The sequence below is a fragment of the Chrysochloris asiatica genome, unplaced genomic scaffold (assembly GCF_000296735.1).
Source record: "Chrysochloris asiatica unplaced genomic scaffold, ChrAsi1.0 scaffold00009, whole genome shotgun sequence".
NCBI lineage: Eukaryota > Metazoa > Chordata > Mammalia > Afrosoricida > Chrysochloridae > Chrysochloris > Chrysochloris asiatica.
The window spans coordinates 10,901,606-10,915,958 of NW_006408527.1; positions in this window are offsets into that span (position 1 = coordinate 10,901,606).

Here is a 14,353-nt window from a genome sequence, read left to right on the forward strand (position 1 = left end):
TGAGTCTATTCTTGATGTGGTTCTGTCATTTGTTCTGTCCACACTTTCCAGGTTTCCGACACACTGGAATTTGAGTAAGGATTACAACCATGCCCTTTTATGAACAAACTGGATGTACTTCATCCCCCCTACCTTTCCTTATTTATTATATCAAACTCTCAAGCAGGGATAGGAGGGAATGGAGTTAGCACTTCTCCAAGTTTCTAACATAAACTCCTGGTTTAAAAGCCCTGCATCAAGGCTCAATGTGATTCCAACCCCATTTCAGAAGTCTTCTCCAACTATGACTCCCTGTATCCTGTCCCAGCCTCACCCTGCACATTTCTTGCTGCCTTTATTGGGAATGGTCATGGTGGTGGTGGATATGTGCTGTGGAGTCAGTTCTGCCTCATAGCAGCCCTGCATAGGGTTTCTGAGTCTGTAAATTTTTATGGGAGCAGAAAGCCTCATCTTTCTCCTGCAGAACAGCTGGTAGTTTCGAACTGCTGACCGTGAGATTAGCAGCCTGACTCATAACCACTACGCTACCAGAGCGCCTTTCATTTAGAAGAGGGCACCTGGGATTGCTAGATGTTATTCACAGCTAGCTCCCTGTCAAAAAAGCCACGTCGCTCTTCATTTTCCAGGATTATATCCACATCCATTTGGCAGGAGAGAAGATTTCATTATGATTATTGCACATTTGGACATGCAACCACAATTTATGATCTATGTGGTCAATAACTGCTTTCCTAATGCATAACTCTTGATAGCTATCTAGAAAGAAGTGTGACTTTTTATCCACTTTGTCCCCTTTCCTGGTACTCACATATCATGCAAGAACTGTGGATGTGGAGGCCCACACACTCCAGGACTCTGGTTCTCCTGAGGGAAGCCTGGAACATCTACAGCCAAGTCAAGAAAATGGAATACTGATGTCTCCATCCACGTTTCACCTCTTCCTCGAAGCCTTCCCTGATTGCAGCCTTGTGTTGCTTCCTTTCCTCTGACTTCCTACCACACACCTTGCCTTATCGCACAGTTCAGTAGCAGACTGCCGTGTGCTTTGGAACGTTCTTTAATTTGCTTGCATCCTTCTACTTCAATCTAATCTTTTAGGCAGTTAACTAAATGACTCATCCTTCTAATCAATTTCTTTTCTACTCAAACAGATCAGAGTGTATTAAGTTTCCGTTTGGAAAACAGAGTAATTCTATGCCTTTTAAATAGATTTCAATAGTAGGAATTGGATGCACAGGTGATAGAAAACCTGAAAAGCTAAACAAGAAATGGTGAGGTAATCCAGAGTAACAGATGAAGGAAGTTGCTACCACATCTAGAATTGTACTAAACACTACTAGGCCCCAGCACTGCTCTGTGATTTTGCCCCAGCCCAGTGAGAAGAATGGAAAGGTCGGCCCTAGAAAGAAGAAGAATCTATCCCTGTGGCTGATTACTCTGACCCCTCAGTTGCTAGGAAGGAGGGAAGAAGTCAGATGATTTTTTTTTTTTTTTTTCTATGCTTGCTTGCTTGCCTCAGGTTGTTTCTGACTATGTTTCTATCTCCTTACCTCCACCTCTCACCAAACAGACCCTGGTTCAAGCTTACACTAGTGAAGTCCAGATTCTGGGATCTGAAAATGTCACCTACTTCTAGCTTACTTTCTTGATATGTCTAGTGCTTAATATAGCCCAACATAAGCATGCTGAAGGAAAAAAAAAATGGAATAAACATAAGTGAATGAATAAATAAGTTAACAGTCCTGGTGTGATACGGTAGGATAAGCACTGGACTGCTAACTGCAAGTTGGGCAGTTCAAACCCAATAGCTGCTCCTCATAAACCCTATACAAGTTTGCTATGAGTCAGAAATGACTCAATGGCACTTAACAACAACATCATGACAATAGGGCATATACTCTATGTGTGGCCACATAAGAGAAATGTTTAGCAGCAATTCACTGTCCCTTCCATGGTTGTGTCTGGGGATGGGTGTGTGTCTCTCACTGCCTTTGTTACTGAAGGAGGAAAGAAGATCGGGGAGCCCAAAGATCAGAAGCTTCAAAACATGGAGATGCTCCTGCAAGGAGATGGCTTGACTCTTCCTCTTTACTACTCCGAAGTTCAGAGACTGAGGATGGTGTTGTCTTGGCTTGTGCTTGCACTTCAGCCTTTACGCTGACATTACCTCAGCCACACCACCAGCCTTGTCTAGTGCTGTGGGGCATTTCCCTGGGAGACCTACTAGCTTAGAGCTCTCTCTTAAAGGGGATTCCTACTGCAGGTTAATGCGCTGGACTTCAAGGTTGGTTTGAACTGCAAGGTGGGTGGTTCAAGCTCACCAGACACACCATGGAAACCCCATACAAAGTTGCTATGGGTTGTAACCAACTTGATGGGGAGTCCTGGTGTGGCACTGTGGGTTAATGTACTGGACTGCAAAGTCGTTTAAACTGTAAGATCAGTGGCTCAAGCTCACCAGCTGCTCCTTGGAAACCCTATACAGGGTCGCTAGGGGTTGGAACCGACTTGACGGCACTTAGCAAAACATAATGTGGAGGGGGTGAGGACTATTACACTAAAGACCACACTCATTTAATTTTCAATATGGGAGAAAAAAATTAAAGCAAGGGGAAAACCTCATTCATAAATTCTGCTAGTACTGTATGGCTTTCCTTTATAGAAGGAAGTGAGTGATGATTCCAATTACAAAGAGGGTTCCAAAGTCAAACAGCTTGGGAATTATTATTAAATGCCCTCTAATTGTTTCCAACTCATAGCAACCCTGTATAAGGTCTCTAAGGAGCAGCTGGCAGGCTTGAACTGCCGACCTTGTGGTTATCAGTCCAGTACACCAGGATTCGGGAAATCACTAGGTGTATATTCATGAACATCCTACAGCTTCCACTGACTTCTCCACAAAAGTCTGTGTACACACACACATACACACACAGGTGCTCTCCTGCCAGGCCCAAGACTTGCTTCCTGCTGTTACTTTACATTTCATTCCTCTTGTGTGGTGCCTGTTTTAGCTGATGCTAACATGACTACTCTTACTCTGAAGATCTTTGGAAAACTCCAGGAAGTTGGAAAAATAACAAAGAATGACATCTTGGTGGATGAATAATAGATACTGCCTAGCAGTTTGCCAAAGACCAGGAACATATATATATGCTCCTCAGGGGGGAAATTTCATCATGTCTCCTGGGTGGCCCATTTTTCTCTCCATAGGAGGTGAGTGAATAGACCACCTTGGAAGTGAGTTTTTGAGGAAAATATTTCTTTGACCATTACTTAGGTTCTTAACTTTAAAATTGGAAGCCTTAGGAGCCAGAGTTCTGGGAGTAGGAGTGTGAGAACCACAAGGGATTCCCAGGAGCCTCAGCTGGGTGGTCACTGCCACTGGGGCCATCTATGAAGCCCAAAGAGAATACTGGGTAATTTCCCCTGGTGCAGTTCAGGCCTTATTAACAGCTTTAGGGCTGCCCTTTGCACATCAGGGAGAAGAACATATTCTGAGAGAAATTATTTCAATGCAGAAATGTTCCTCTCTGTCTCTCACACTTGATGTGCAGGAGTTTATATGCATTCTTCTTTTCTTTACCAGCACCTGTCTATTTTCTCATTCTCATGCCATCTCTTGTCTTCGATCTGTTTCCATCTCCTGTTGTCTCTGTGCCTCAATCTCTCTTCTTGTGGTTTCTCCTGTTACTTTCTCTGTTGGAGTTTCACAATCGTTCTCCTCTGCCTGGATCTGCTTTCCTCATCAGGTAGGTTCACCCCTGCCCTCTCTGAAACTCATCACTCCCCAGCCCCACCCCAGAAACCATTAACCCTTCCCATCCCATTTCTGGCACTAGCTGGTTTGACTTCTAAGAGGATGAAGCACACCTTGGCTGCACTCGAAGCTCCTCTGCTCCATTCCTCAGGGTTGGTCAACCCTTCATGAAGGTAACTTTCCTTTGACCTGATCCTCTTAGGTGAGGGACAGAATGGCTCAGGAATCTGGGTTTAAAGTCTCTGTGTAGCCTTGGGGAAATCTCTTAACTTCTCCATACTTCAGTGTCCTGGTTGACAAAGTCAGGGAAACATTTTGGCCTTGCCTGCCTCCTGAGAGTGTTGTTCGTGTGCATGAACCTTGGTGAGTGCAGTGTTGACTTTATTGTCAGGCTGGGAATAGTGGGATGAAGTAAGTCCACATATTTACTGACCACGCAGGAGCTGACTGCGGCTTTGAAAAAACACTATGACACTGACTACTTAAAGTGTTGTCTCTTTCTCTTCTTCTGAGCTACAAGTGAGGAGAAACTGACTTAAAGAGAAGTGAAGGGACACTTAAGTAAGAAATGATGAAGGTCCTAATTAAATGCAGATATACTGATGTCCAATCCAGAGGCTGATCTACCAGACCATGCCAGGAGTCCTGTATTTGTTAATTTGCTTAAAAAAAAAAAAAAAAAAAAAAAGAAAGAACATACTTCCTTCCCCCCTTGAAATATTTCTCTGACCGTCAGAAGCTACTAACCCAATAGAATCTGGACCCTTGTGTAAGGTGAAGCTTAATTTTTAAGAAGGAATTTTAACATGCCCCCAAACCATAGAAGAAACATTTTGCTGGAAAAAAATGACAAACAGGAGTCTATCCGAAGATGAAGGATTTGGGTGTCTGTAAAATTGAAGTCTAAGGCAAACCTTTGAAAGGAACACAGAAAGAATTGCATCCAGAAAGAGGGGCAAGGAGTGGTTCAATTCAGGAGTCAGAGTTGGCTTGAAAGTGTCCAAACCCAGGCCTACGCTTTGCAGAATCACTATCGATTTCCATCCTCTTGGTTCTGACACATGTTGACCTCATGTGTGTCACAGTAGAACTGTGCTCTATAGTGTTTTCAGTGGCTCCTTTTTCAGAGACATGTGACAGGTCTTTCTTCTGAGGCTCTTCTGGATGGACTCAAACTGGTTATGAACTGGGCTGCTAATCTCACGGTCAGCAGTTTCAAACTACCAGCTGTTCTGTGGGAGAAAGATGAGGCTTCCTGCTCCTGTAAAGATTTACAGCCTCAGAAAACATATGCAGGGATGCTATGAGTCGGGACCAACTCAACGGCACATAACCACCACCACCAGCATTTTGGTTAACAACTGAGTGAGTTAACTATTTACAACACTCAGGGACAATTTGATGATGTAGAATGTTATTTACCTACCGCAGGGGTGGGAAACGTCTGGCCTGTAGGAGGTATGTTATTAAGTGCCCTCCAGGCGGTTCTGACTCATAGTGACTCTGTAGAGAGTTTCCGAGGAGTGGCTGATGAGTTTGAACTGCTGACCTTGCAGTTCAAACTGTCCTTGTGGTCCAGTGCAATCCTATATTGCCACATCAGGACTGGCTCTGCCTAGGCAACCATAGTTTCAGCCATCACATTATTATAGTTGTTAAGTGCTGTCAAGTCAGTTCTGACTCACAGTGACCCTGTATAGGGTTTCTGAGGAGTGGCTGATGAGTGTGAACTGCTGACCTTGCAGTTCAAACTGAACTTGAGGTCAAGTGCTTGTCCTATGGTGCCACACCAGGATTCCACCATCACATTGTTGTTAAGTGCTGTCAAGTCGGTTCCGACCTAAAAATACCCTGTATAGGGTTTCCTAGGAACAGCTTGTGATCTTGAACCACCGACCTCGTGGTTCAAACTGACTTTGCAGTCCAGCGCATTAACACACAGCACCACACCAAGACTTAGGGGTGAGTTAAATAAATGTTTGACCAAGTAGAGATGGCTAATTTTTAAGCTGATAATTTTGTATGGCCCACGAATGATGTTATAAATTTTGCAGAAAAAACAGTATATCTGTGTATATCTGTGTTAGAGAGAGAGAATGTCTTTTATGTCTTGTTGTTGTGACATACCATCAAGCTGGTTTTGACTTACAGTGACCCTATAGGGTTCCCAAGGAGCAATTAATGAGCTTGAACTGCTGACTTTGTGGTTTTCAGTCCATTGTTGATCCTACAGGGCCACACCAGGACACCTTTATGTTTTATTCATCTTCTAAAAATACACATGCTTGAGAAATCACCACTTTCTCCTCTTCTTCATTTCCCATCTTTGCACCTCTTTCTTCCACATGAAGCCTTTTCTTTCATTCCAGAGCAAAAGAAACTGCAACTTGGTGCTAAGGCATTTATCTGAAATCTGCCCCACTGTCGAGGGAGTAGACCCCTTTCTTCCTGTCCATAAGTCCCACTTGTACTTTCTGGCTTCTCACCCCAAGTGTGATTAGAGTGAAAAGCTCGTAAAAAAGAAAATCAAACATCGGGTGATTACAGCCCATAATTTGTTTATCTTTAAGAAGCCCACATTAGAGCAGCATTCCTCACCCGGAGGATCCTGGCATAGGCAGATGCATCATTTATACTGAAGTATATTATCTGCTGTGATATTTATGATGAAATGAGTTTTCTAGCCATCATCTATCAGGTCATAAACATCTTACTAAGGCTTGAAAAATGGCTTTTAAGACAGTCTTGTTGCAAGATTGGGGTTGAAGTGCAATATGTTAGATTCCCACCTTGGCTGCTCTCAGGCTCGGGGTGTGCAGGAGTTGGGTTCCTTTGCCTCATAGACATCCCTGATCCAATGGGACTCTGGGTCATTTAAGGATGGCTTCTATATGTTGAACTCTGATCTGGCATTGTAGGATAAGCACTGGACTGGTAACCACAAGGTTGGCAGTCCAAACACACCAACCGCTCTTGGAAACTCTATACAGGGCTGCTGTGAATTGTAACTGACTCGATGGCATACAACAACCTATATCTACTCACCTTTGTATTCCCTGTTTATAGGATATGGCACGTGACTGTCAGCCAGTATGTGCTGAGTTAATTTACATGTGAGGAGCTTTACCTTTTAGTATCACGACTTCATAAATTCTTGCGGGGTTTTCAAAGGAAGAAATACTTCACATCACCTGAGATAATTTATCCATTAATTCATTTATCCAATCTTGCATTTGCTCATTCATTTAATAGATGCTTATCAATAACCTTTTATGTGAAAGGCACTGTGGTAAGATGTAGATTTTCCTTTTGGTCTAGCATTGAAGATAAGAGGGAAATAAATTACACAGGAAAAAACTAAAGCTATAAAAATGTTATGGGTGTTCTGAGGATGAACAGGTTCCTGCTAACTAGAGGTAGAGCTGAGAGGGCCTATTTGAATAGGATTAGAATGAATAGCTTATTCATTATTTGCTTGCAAGTAAAATGAATCAAAAGATAATGTAGTTCAAGTTACAAAGGGTGATCACAGGGAGAAGACTGTGGGATCTCAAGGAATCAAAGGAAGAACTCAACAAAATGACTCAGGTAGGGTGGAGATCTGAGACAGCCAGGATCTATGCAGCAGAATCTGTGGACATTACCTCAAGAATTCTCTGTTGATAGGATTCAGTGCCAATAGTTCTTTGTTTTTCTGGTCCACCTTCAATTTCAGAACATACAATCAGATTAGCCAAGCTCAGTGTTAGCAGTTCAGCCCTAAATGAATTAGCTATGGCCGGAGGAACTATCTTCAGCAATATGGTTGCTAAGACCCTCCTCTGTGCAGTGGAAACAGTTCCAGAGAATAGGGCAATTATGAGGGCATGGTCAAGAAAGCCACTTCATAAAGAGAAGCACAAGGGTAGAATTCTCCCCACCAGGACTCTTGAACCAGCCATCTATTGTTTCCAGCCTCAAGAATGGCCTCTGTGTTTTGGTTTCCTGGTGTTGCTGTTACAAATACAAGCTGGGTGGCTTTAAGGAATAGAAACATACTGACTTACGGAAAGGTAGAAGTCCCAATCAGAATATCAGTCATGTTGACTCCTTCTGAGGGCTCTGAGAAATTGCATACCTTTCTCCTAGCTTCTGGTGGCTCTGAGCAATCCTTGGTGTTCCTTGGCTTGTAACTACATCTCCTGCCATTGTCATACAATCATTCTTCCTCTAGCCATGTCTTTGTATCTGTTCTTCGCTTTCATAAGACACAATTCAGATAGAAATAGGCCTTGTTCTGCTGTGGCATATTTACTGGTAATATTGTCAAAGTCTTTTTCCTTACGTTAACTGATATTTTTGGACTCTCTTACCAAATAGGGTCCCATTTCCCAGTGGTTGGGATTTCAGCCTCTCTCTTTTGGGAAGCACAATTCGAGGTTCCCCTTCAGAGAGGCTTGTGTATGAATGTGGATATAAGTGTGTATGTTTCTGTATATGAATATATGCCTGAGTGTGTATATATGCAAACATGTATATGAGTACAAGTAGGAACATGCATAATTGGGATGATGTATGAGTGTGTGGTGTGGCACTGTAGGATAAGTACTGGACAGCAAAGTCAATTTGAACTGCAACTTCAACAATTCAAATCCATTAGTCACTCTCAAAAGCCCTACACAGGACTGCTATGAGTTGTAACTAACTTGATAGCGCTTAACAACATGAATGTGTGGGTATGTGCAGATGAGAGCCCATGTGAGTATGTACATGTAAGTGTGCAGGTTTGTATGGGTATGTTCATATGTGTGATGTGTGTCACATATGAATGTGTGAATTTGTGTCAGTGTGAATGTGATTGTGTATTACTGAGGAACCCATTTTAGGTGGGGCAGTGGGGCGGGGAATGTGCTTTGTCCCCTCCACCTAAGAAAATGACTAAATTCTCTTTTGCTTACCTATCTGCCATACACGCCAACCCAGATAGCAGTCTAGAAAAATACCTGTCCTGCATCACAACAATTTCCTCATGTCCAAATGAAGTCATTTTTTTTGTTCCTGCAGCATAAATTCATTTCACCCTCCTCAGCATTCCCTGTATGTTCCTTTCTACCATAATCTGTAGGTTATTGCCTCATCCAGACAAAATACTGCTGCAGACTGTGCATCAGTCCTTATGAATTCCTTTTCCTAGCTCCTAAATGCATGGGCTGTCCCACTCTGCTCCTTCTGCTTTTCTGCATTCTTCTTCTTCTTTCTTCTGTGTCTGCCGAAGCCCCCATGGATTCCCAAACCGTTTAAGAAGGTTGACTTTGTTTCCTTGTCTTTGTTGCTATTGTTGGGTGTTGTGGAGTAGATTCTGACTCCTAAGGACCTCACAGGACAGAGTTAGAACTGTTCCTTAACTGTAATCTTTACACAGGCAGAACATGAGGTTGTTCTTCCCACAGAGCTGTTGGTAGGTTTGAACCTTTTAGTTAGCATACAAGTTCTTAGCTGTTGTGCTAAGCACTTATCTTTCTTTGCTCTTGTTGTTGTTAAGTGCCGTTGAGTTGGTTCTGACCCCTAGAGACCCTGTATAGGGTTTCCAAGGAGCAGCTGGTGGGCTCAAACCTGCGACCTTGCGGTTCAAATTGGCTTTGCATTCAGCCCAGCACATTCACTCACAGCATCACACCAGGAATTCTTTGCTCTCCTAATGATCATATAGAGACACTTGCTTTTCTAGTCTATGTCTCCATATAGCAGTGGTTTGCAAAGGTTGGTGGGATGAAGATGCAGAAAATGTAGCTAAAAAACCCTCTGAATATCTTTCTGGAAGCAGCAGATTACCCAATAAGCAAGGTGAGCACTGTGTTTACTTACTAATTTATAGGGAAAAACAGTTTCACATGCTTTTCACCTTGCTTACTGGGTACTCCATCCCTGCCAGGGACTGTAAATTTGAAAAGAGGCTTTCATTCTGTAGGAAGATGCTGTGAGGTTGGGAGAGAGACAGATGCCAGCTGTATCTAGAAACAGAATCTTTGATGTGGTGAACAAATGTGAAATTCTTCACTACAGATTAGTAGATAAGCACAAATAACCCCATGCTTTACTTGCTTATTGGTCCTCTCTCCCTGTCAGGGATTGTGAATCTGAAAGGAGGCACTGATTCTGTTGGAAGGTGTTGGAAGGTTGGGAGAGAAGCAGACATCAGTCCTATCTGAAAGCAGAATCTTAAATTGGTAAATAAATATGAAATTGTTCTCTACAGGCTAGTAATTAAGTACAAGTAAGCCCATGTTTACCTGGCTTACTGGGTACTTCATTCCTGCTTCCTGACAAGGAGAGTGGGCTCTACCAAGCTAGCATTACTGTGCTTCTTGTGTATCTCACTGAACTTTGGTTTAGTTAGGAAATATTGATGGTTTGACCAAACACCCAGCCTCCCCACAAGTCCCGTACTTTTAATGGGAGAGAGCAGGAGGTCCTGACCATCTCTCTAGATGTTTTACAAAGGAGCCGAATCTGGCTCCCTATGGCTTTGTTTCAAACAGGGGAAAGTTAGTTACCTGCATATCACGTGCCATATACCAGCAACAAAGACACTGGTTTTTTTTTCAGCTGTAGTTCATTTGTAAATAATTAACCTTTCAAGAGCCAATATTTGCTCAGGGACTTCCAATCCATCTCAGTCTTGGGAGTTGGTGAGGGAGGATGGTACAGAGTTGGAGTCAGATGGGGTAATGATGCATGCCATCGTTTCAGGAAGTAGTATGGGCTCATGTCCAGTAGGAGAGTAGGATCTGGCCCAGCACCAGCAGAAGCCCAGCCCAGTCCTTTCTTTAAATGAGTTTGAGGAGTTCTGGCCCATCAAAGAGTTCTCATGATAGCAAAGCAGCACCATGATACCAAAGCAGCACGGTACCTTTTGGATACATTGAGAATCTGCTCTGCCCAAGTCAAACCCATCATACCAGGCCCAAGTTTTTGGACCAATTCATATCTGAGGACACAATGTAATGTGAAGTTTTGGACAGTGAGCTGTGAATATTTTCCAAGATTTTGGACTCCCACTTTGATTGGGTAGATGGGAACTTTTACTGTTTATCTATACGATACCAATTACTATGGAGTGTTTCCCATAAGACTAAGTATTTTGGGAGTAGAAACTATAACTTAATCGTATGTGAATCCTAAGACTACTGCAGGACCTGGAATTTATCAGGCACCCAGTGTTTGTTTGGCTGATTGACCAAGTAATTGTAGTTCTTCAGTGTTATCAATGAGTCATTCCTTAAAAAAAAATCCAAAATTCAGTGTATGTGAGTTCAAGTACAGTAAGTATATATATGAACTGTTGTTAAATGCTGTTGAGTTAGTTCCAACTCACAGTGACCCCATATAGGACTTCCAAGGAATAGCTGGACCTTGCAGTTCAAACTGACCTTGCAGTCTAGTACTTATCTTACAGTGCCACACCAGGACTCCATATACAAACTGTTGTTGTTGTTGTTAGGTGCCATCTAGTTGGTACTGACTCATTGTGACCTTATGCACAGCAGAATGAAACAGTGCCTGATCGTGGGCCAACCTCACTACTGCTGCCATGCTTGAGTCCATCGATGCTGCCACTTGGCCAGTCCATCCCGTTGGGGGTCTTCCTCTTTTTCTCTGACCCTCCACCTTACCAAACATGATATCTTTCTCCATTGACTAGTCCTCCTGACAATATGTCCGAAATATGAGAGACGAAGTTTGGCCATCCTAGCCTCCAAGGAGCACTCTGGCTGCACTTCTGCCAGAATGGATATATTGGTTCTTTTGGTAGCCCATGGCACTTCCAATATTCTCCTCCAACACCATAACTCAAAAGCATCAATTCTTCTATGGTCTTCCTTATTCAATTTTCAGCTTTCGCATGCATATGAGGTTATTGAAAATACCATGGCTTGGGTCAGGCACACCTTAGTCCTCAAGCTGACATCTTTGCTCTTCAACACTTTCAAAAGGTCTTGTGTAGCAGATTTGCCTAATGCAATACGTTGTTTGATTTCTTGACTGCTGTTTGCATGAGTGTTGATACTTGATCCAAGAAGAATGAAGTCCTTGACAACTTCAATCTTTTCTCCATTGATAGGAATGTTGTTTATTGTTCCAGTGGTGAGGATTTTTGTTTTCTTGACATTGAGATGTACTGAAGGCTGTGCTCTTTGATCTTCATCAGTAAATGTTTTAAGTCCTCTTCACTTTCAGCAAGTAAGGTTGTATCATCTGCATATCACAGGTTGTTAATGAGTCTTCCTCCAATCCTGATGTCATGTTTTTCTCCGTATAACCCAGCTTCTCAGATTATTTGCTCAGCATACAGGTTGAATAAGTATGGTGAAAGAATACAACCTTGTTGCACACCTTTCTTAATTTTGAACCATTCAGTGTTCCCATGTTCTGTTTGAACAACTGCCTCTTGATCCACGTACAGGTTCCTCATGAGCACAATGAAGTGTTCTGGAATACTCATACTCCGCAATGTTGTCCATAACTTGTCATGATCCACACAATCAAAAGCCTCTGTGTAGTCAATAAAGTGCAGGTAAACGTCTTTCTGATATTTTCTGCTTTCAGCCAAGATTCATTGGACATCAGCAATGATATCCCTCATTCCATGGCCTCTTCTGAATCTGGCTTGAATCTCTGGAAGTTCTCTGTCAATATATGCTTGCAGCCATTTCTGTATTACCTTTAGCAAAACTTTACTCACATGGGGTATCAAAAAGATTGTCTGATGACTTCCACATTCTGTTGGGTCACCTCTCTTTGGAATGGGCACAAATACAGATCTCTTCCAATCAGTCGGCCAGTTAGTTGTCTTCCAAATTTCTTGGCAGAGATGAGTGAGTGCCTCCTGTGCTGGCTTACATTCTTGAAAGATTTCAATTTTCATTCCATCAATTCCTGGTGCCTTGTTCTTTGCCAATATCTTCAATATACCTTGGACTTCCTCCTTCAGTATCATTGGCTCTTGATCATATACTACCTCTTGAAATGGTTGAACATTAACCATTTCCTTTTGGTACAGTGTCTCCATCTTCCATCTTCTCTTGATGCTTTCTGTATCATTCAATAATTTGCCCAGAGAATAGTTACTGAATATTACACATTGCCACATGACCTGTAAGTAATCTGGAAGGTGATCTTTGTACAGACAGTCCACAAAATCCTCCCTATCTTGCAGGTTCCCATCAGTGGCTCCAACAATGTTATAGAGCAGCATGAGTCTCAGAATGATCCAGTGTTTTTCTTACCCACCACACTATATGCTGATTGTTGTTATTAAGCTGCATTGAGTTGGTTCCAACTAATAGTGACCCTGCATAGGATTTCTGAAACTGTACATTTTTGTAGGAGTTGTTGTTGTGAAGTGCCATCGAGTCAATTCAGACCCAAAGCAATCCTGTATAGGGTTTCGAAGGAGCAGCTGATGAGCTGGAACCACTGACCTTGTAGTAGAAAGCCTCATTTTTCTCCCATAGAGTAGTGGGTGGGCTTGAAATGCTGACCTTGTTGTTTAAAGTCCAGTACTTATTGTCTTGAGTGACCACACTCCCCATAAACTGATCAAGGTGACAAAAGGAAAGGGGCTAGCATTTCCAAGAAGGATATTAAAAGTATATATATTTAAAAAAATCACCTCTTTATAAAACTATAGAGAGTAGCAGAGAGACTGAATGGCAAGATGAAAAATCTGTGTCCTTAGTATCAGGCAGACTTAAATTCTAGTCCATCATGACTTCAATATACATTGAGCCAATGGCTTAACATCTCTGAGACCAGTTTTCTCATCTATAAAATGGGACCATACTACCTACATCATAAAGTTCTTGAAGTTTGTAAATGAGTTAATACTTGGAAAGGACACAGGTAACTGCTTGGCACATGATGAAGAATTAGTAAGTGCTAACTTGCAACATCATCATCATCATCATCACCACCACCATCACTGTCACCACCAGGAAGAACTAAGTGAAAAAATGTACTGAAAGCATTTTCCTTAAAATAGATGATTAATAAGTGGAAACCAAGTGCTAGTAATTCTAGTTGTTATTGTTAAGTGCTGTTACCCAATTCATAGTGACCCTGGATAGAATTTCCAAGGATTGGCTGTGGATTTGAGCCACAGACTTCATAGGTTAGTAGTCCAGTGCTTATCCCATTGTTGTTAAGTGCCATAGGGCCAGTTCCAAATTGTAGCAACCCTGTATAGGGTTTCTGAGGCTGCAAGTCTTTGCAGGAGCAGAAAGCCTCAACTTCTTCTCTTGGAGCAACTGTTGGCCTCCAACTGCTAACCTTGTGATTTGCATACCAGTGCATATCCTACAGAGCTATGTAAAATACCAAAACAGATCAATCTCACAAGAGAACCATCAGAGATAACAAGGGTAACAGAATACTATAAAGAATGGAATTTCAACAAATTTGAAAATGTAGAAGAAATTTACAAATTTCTAGAAACACATGACCTACCCAAACTAACACAGACTGAAGTAGAAAACTTGATCAGGCCTATAACAAGAGAAGAAATCTATCAGGTCATTAAAAAACTCACAGTTGAAAAAAACTCCAGACCCAGATGGC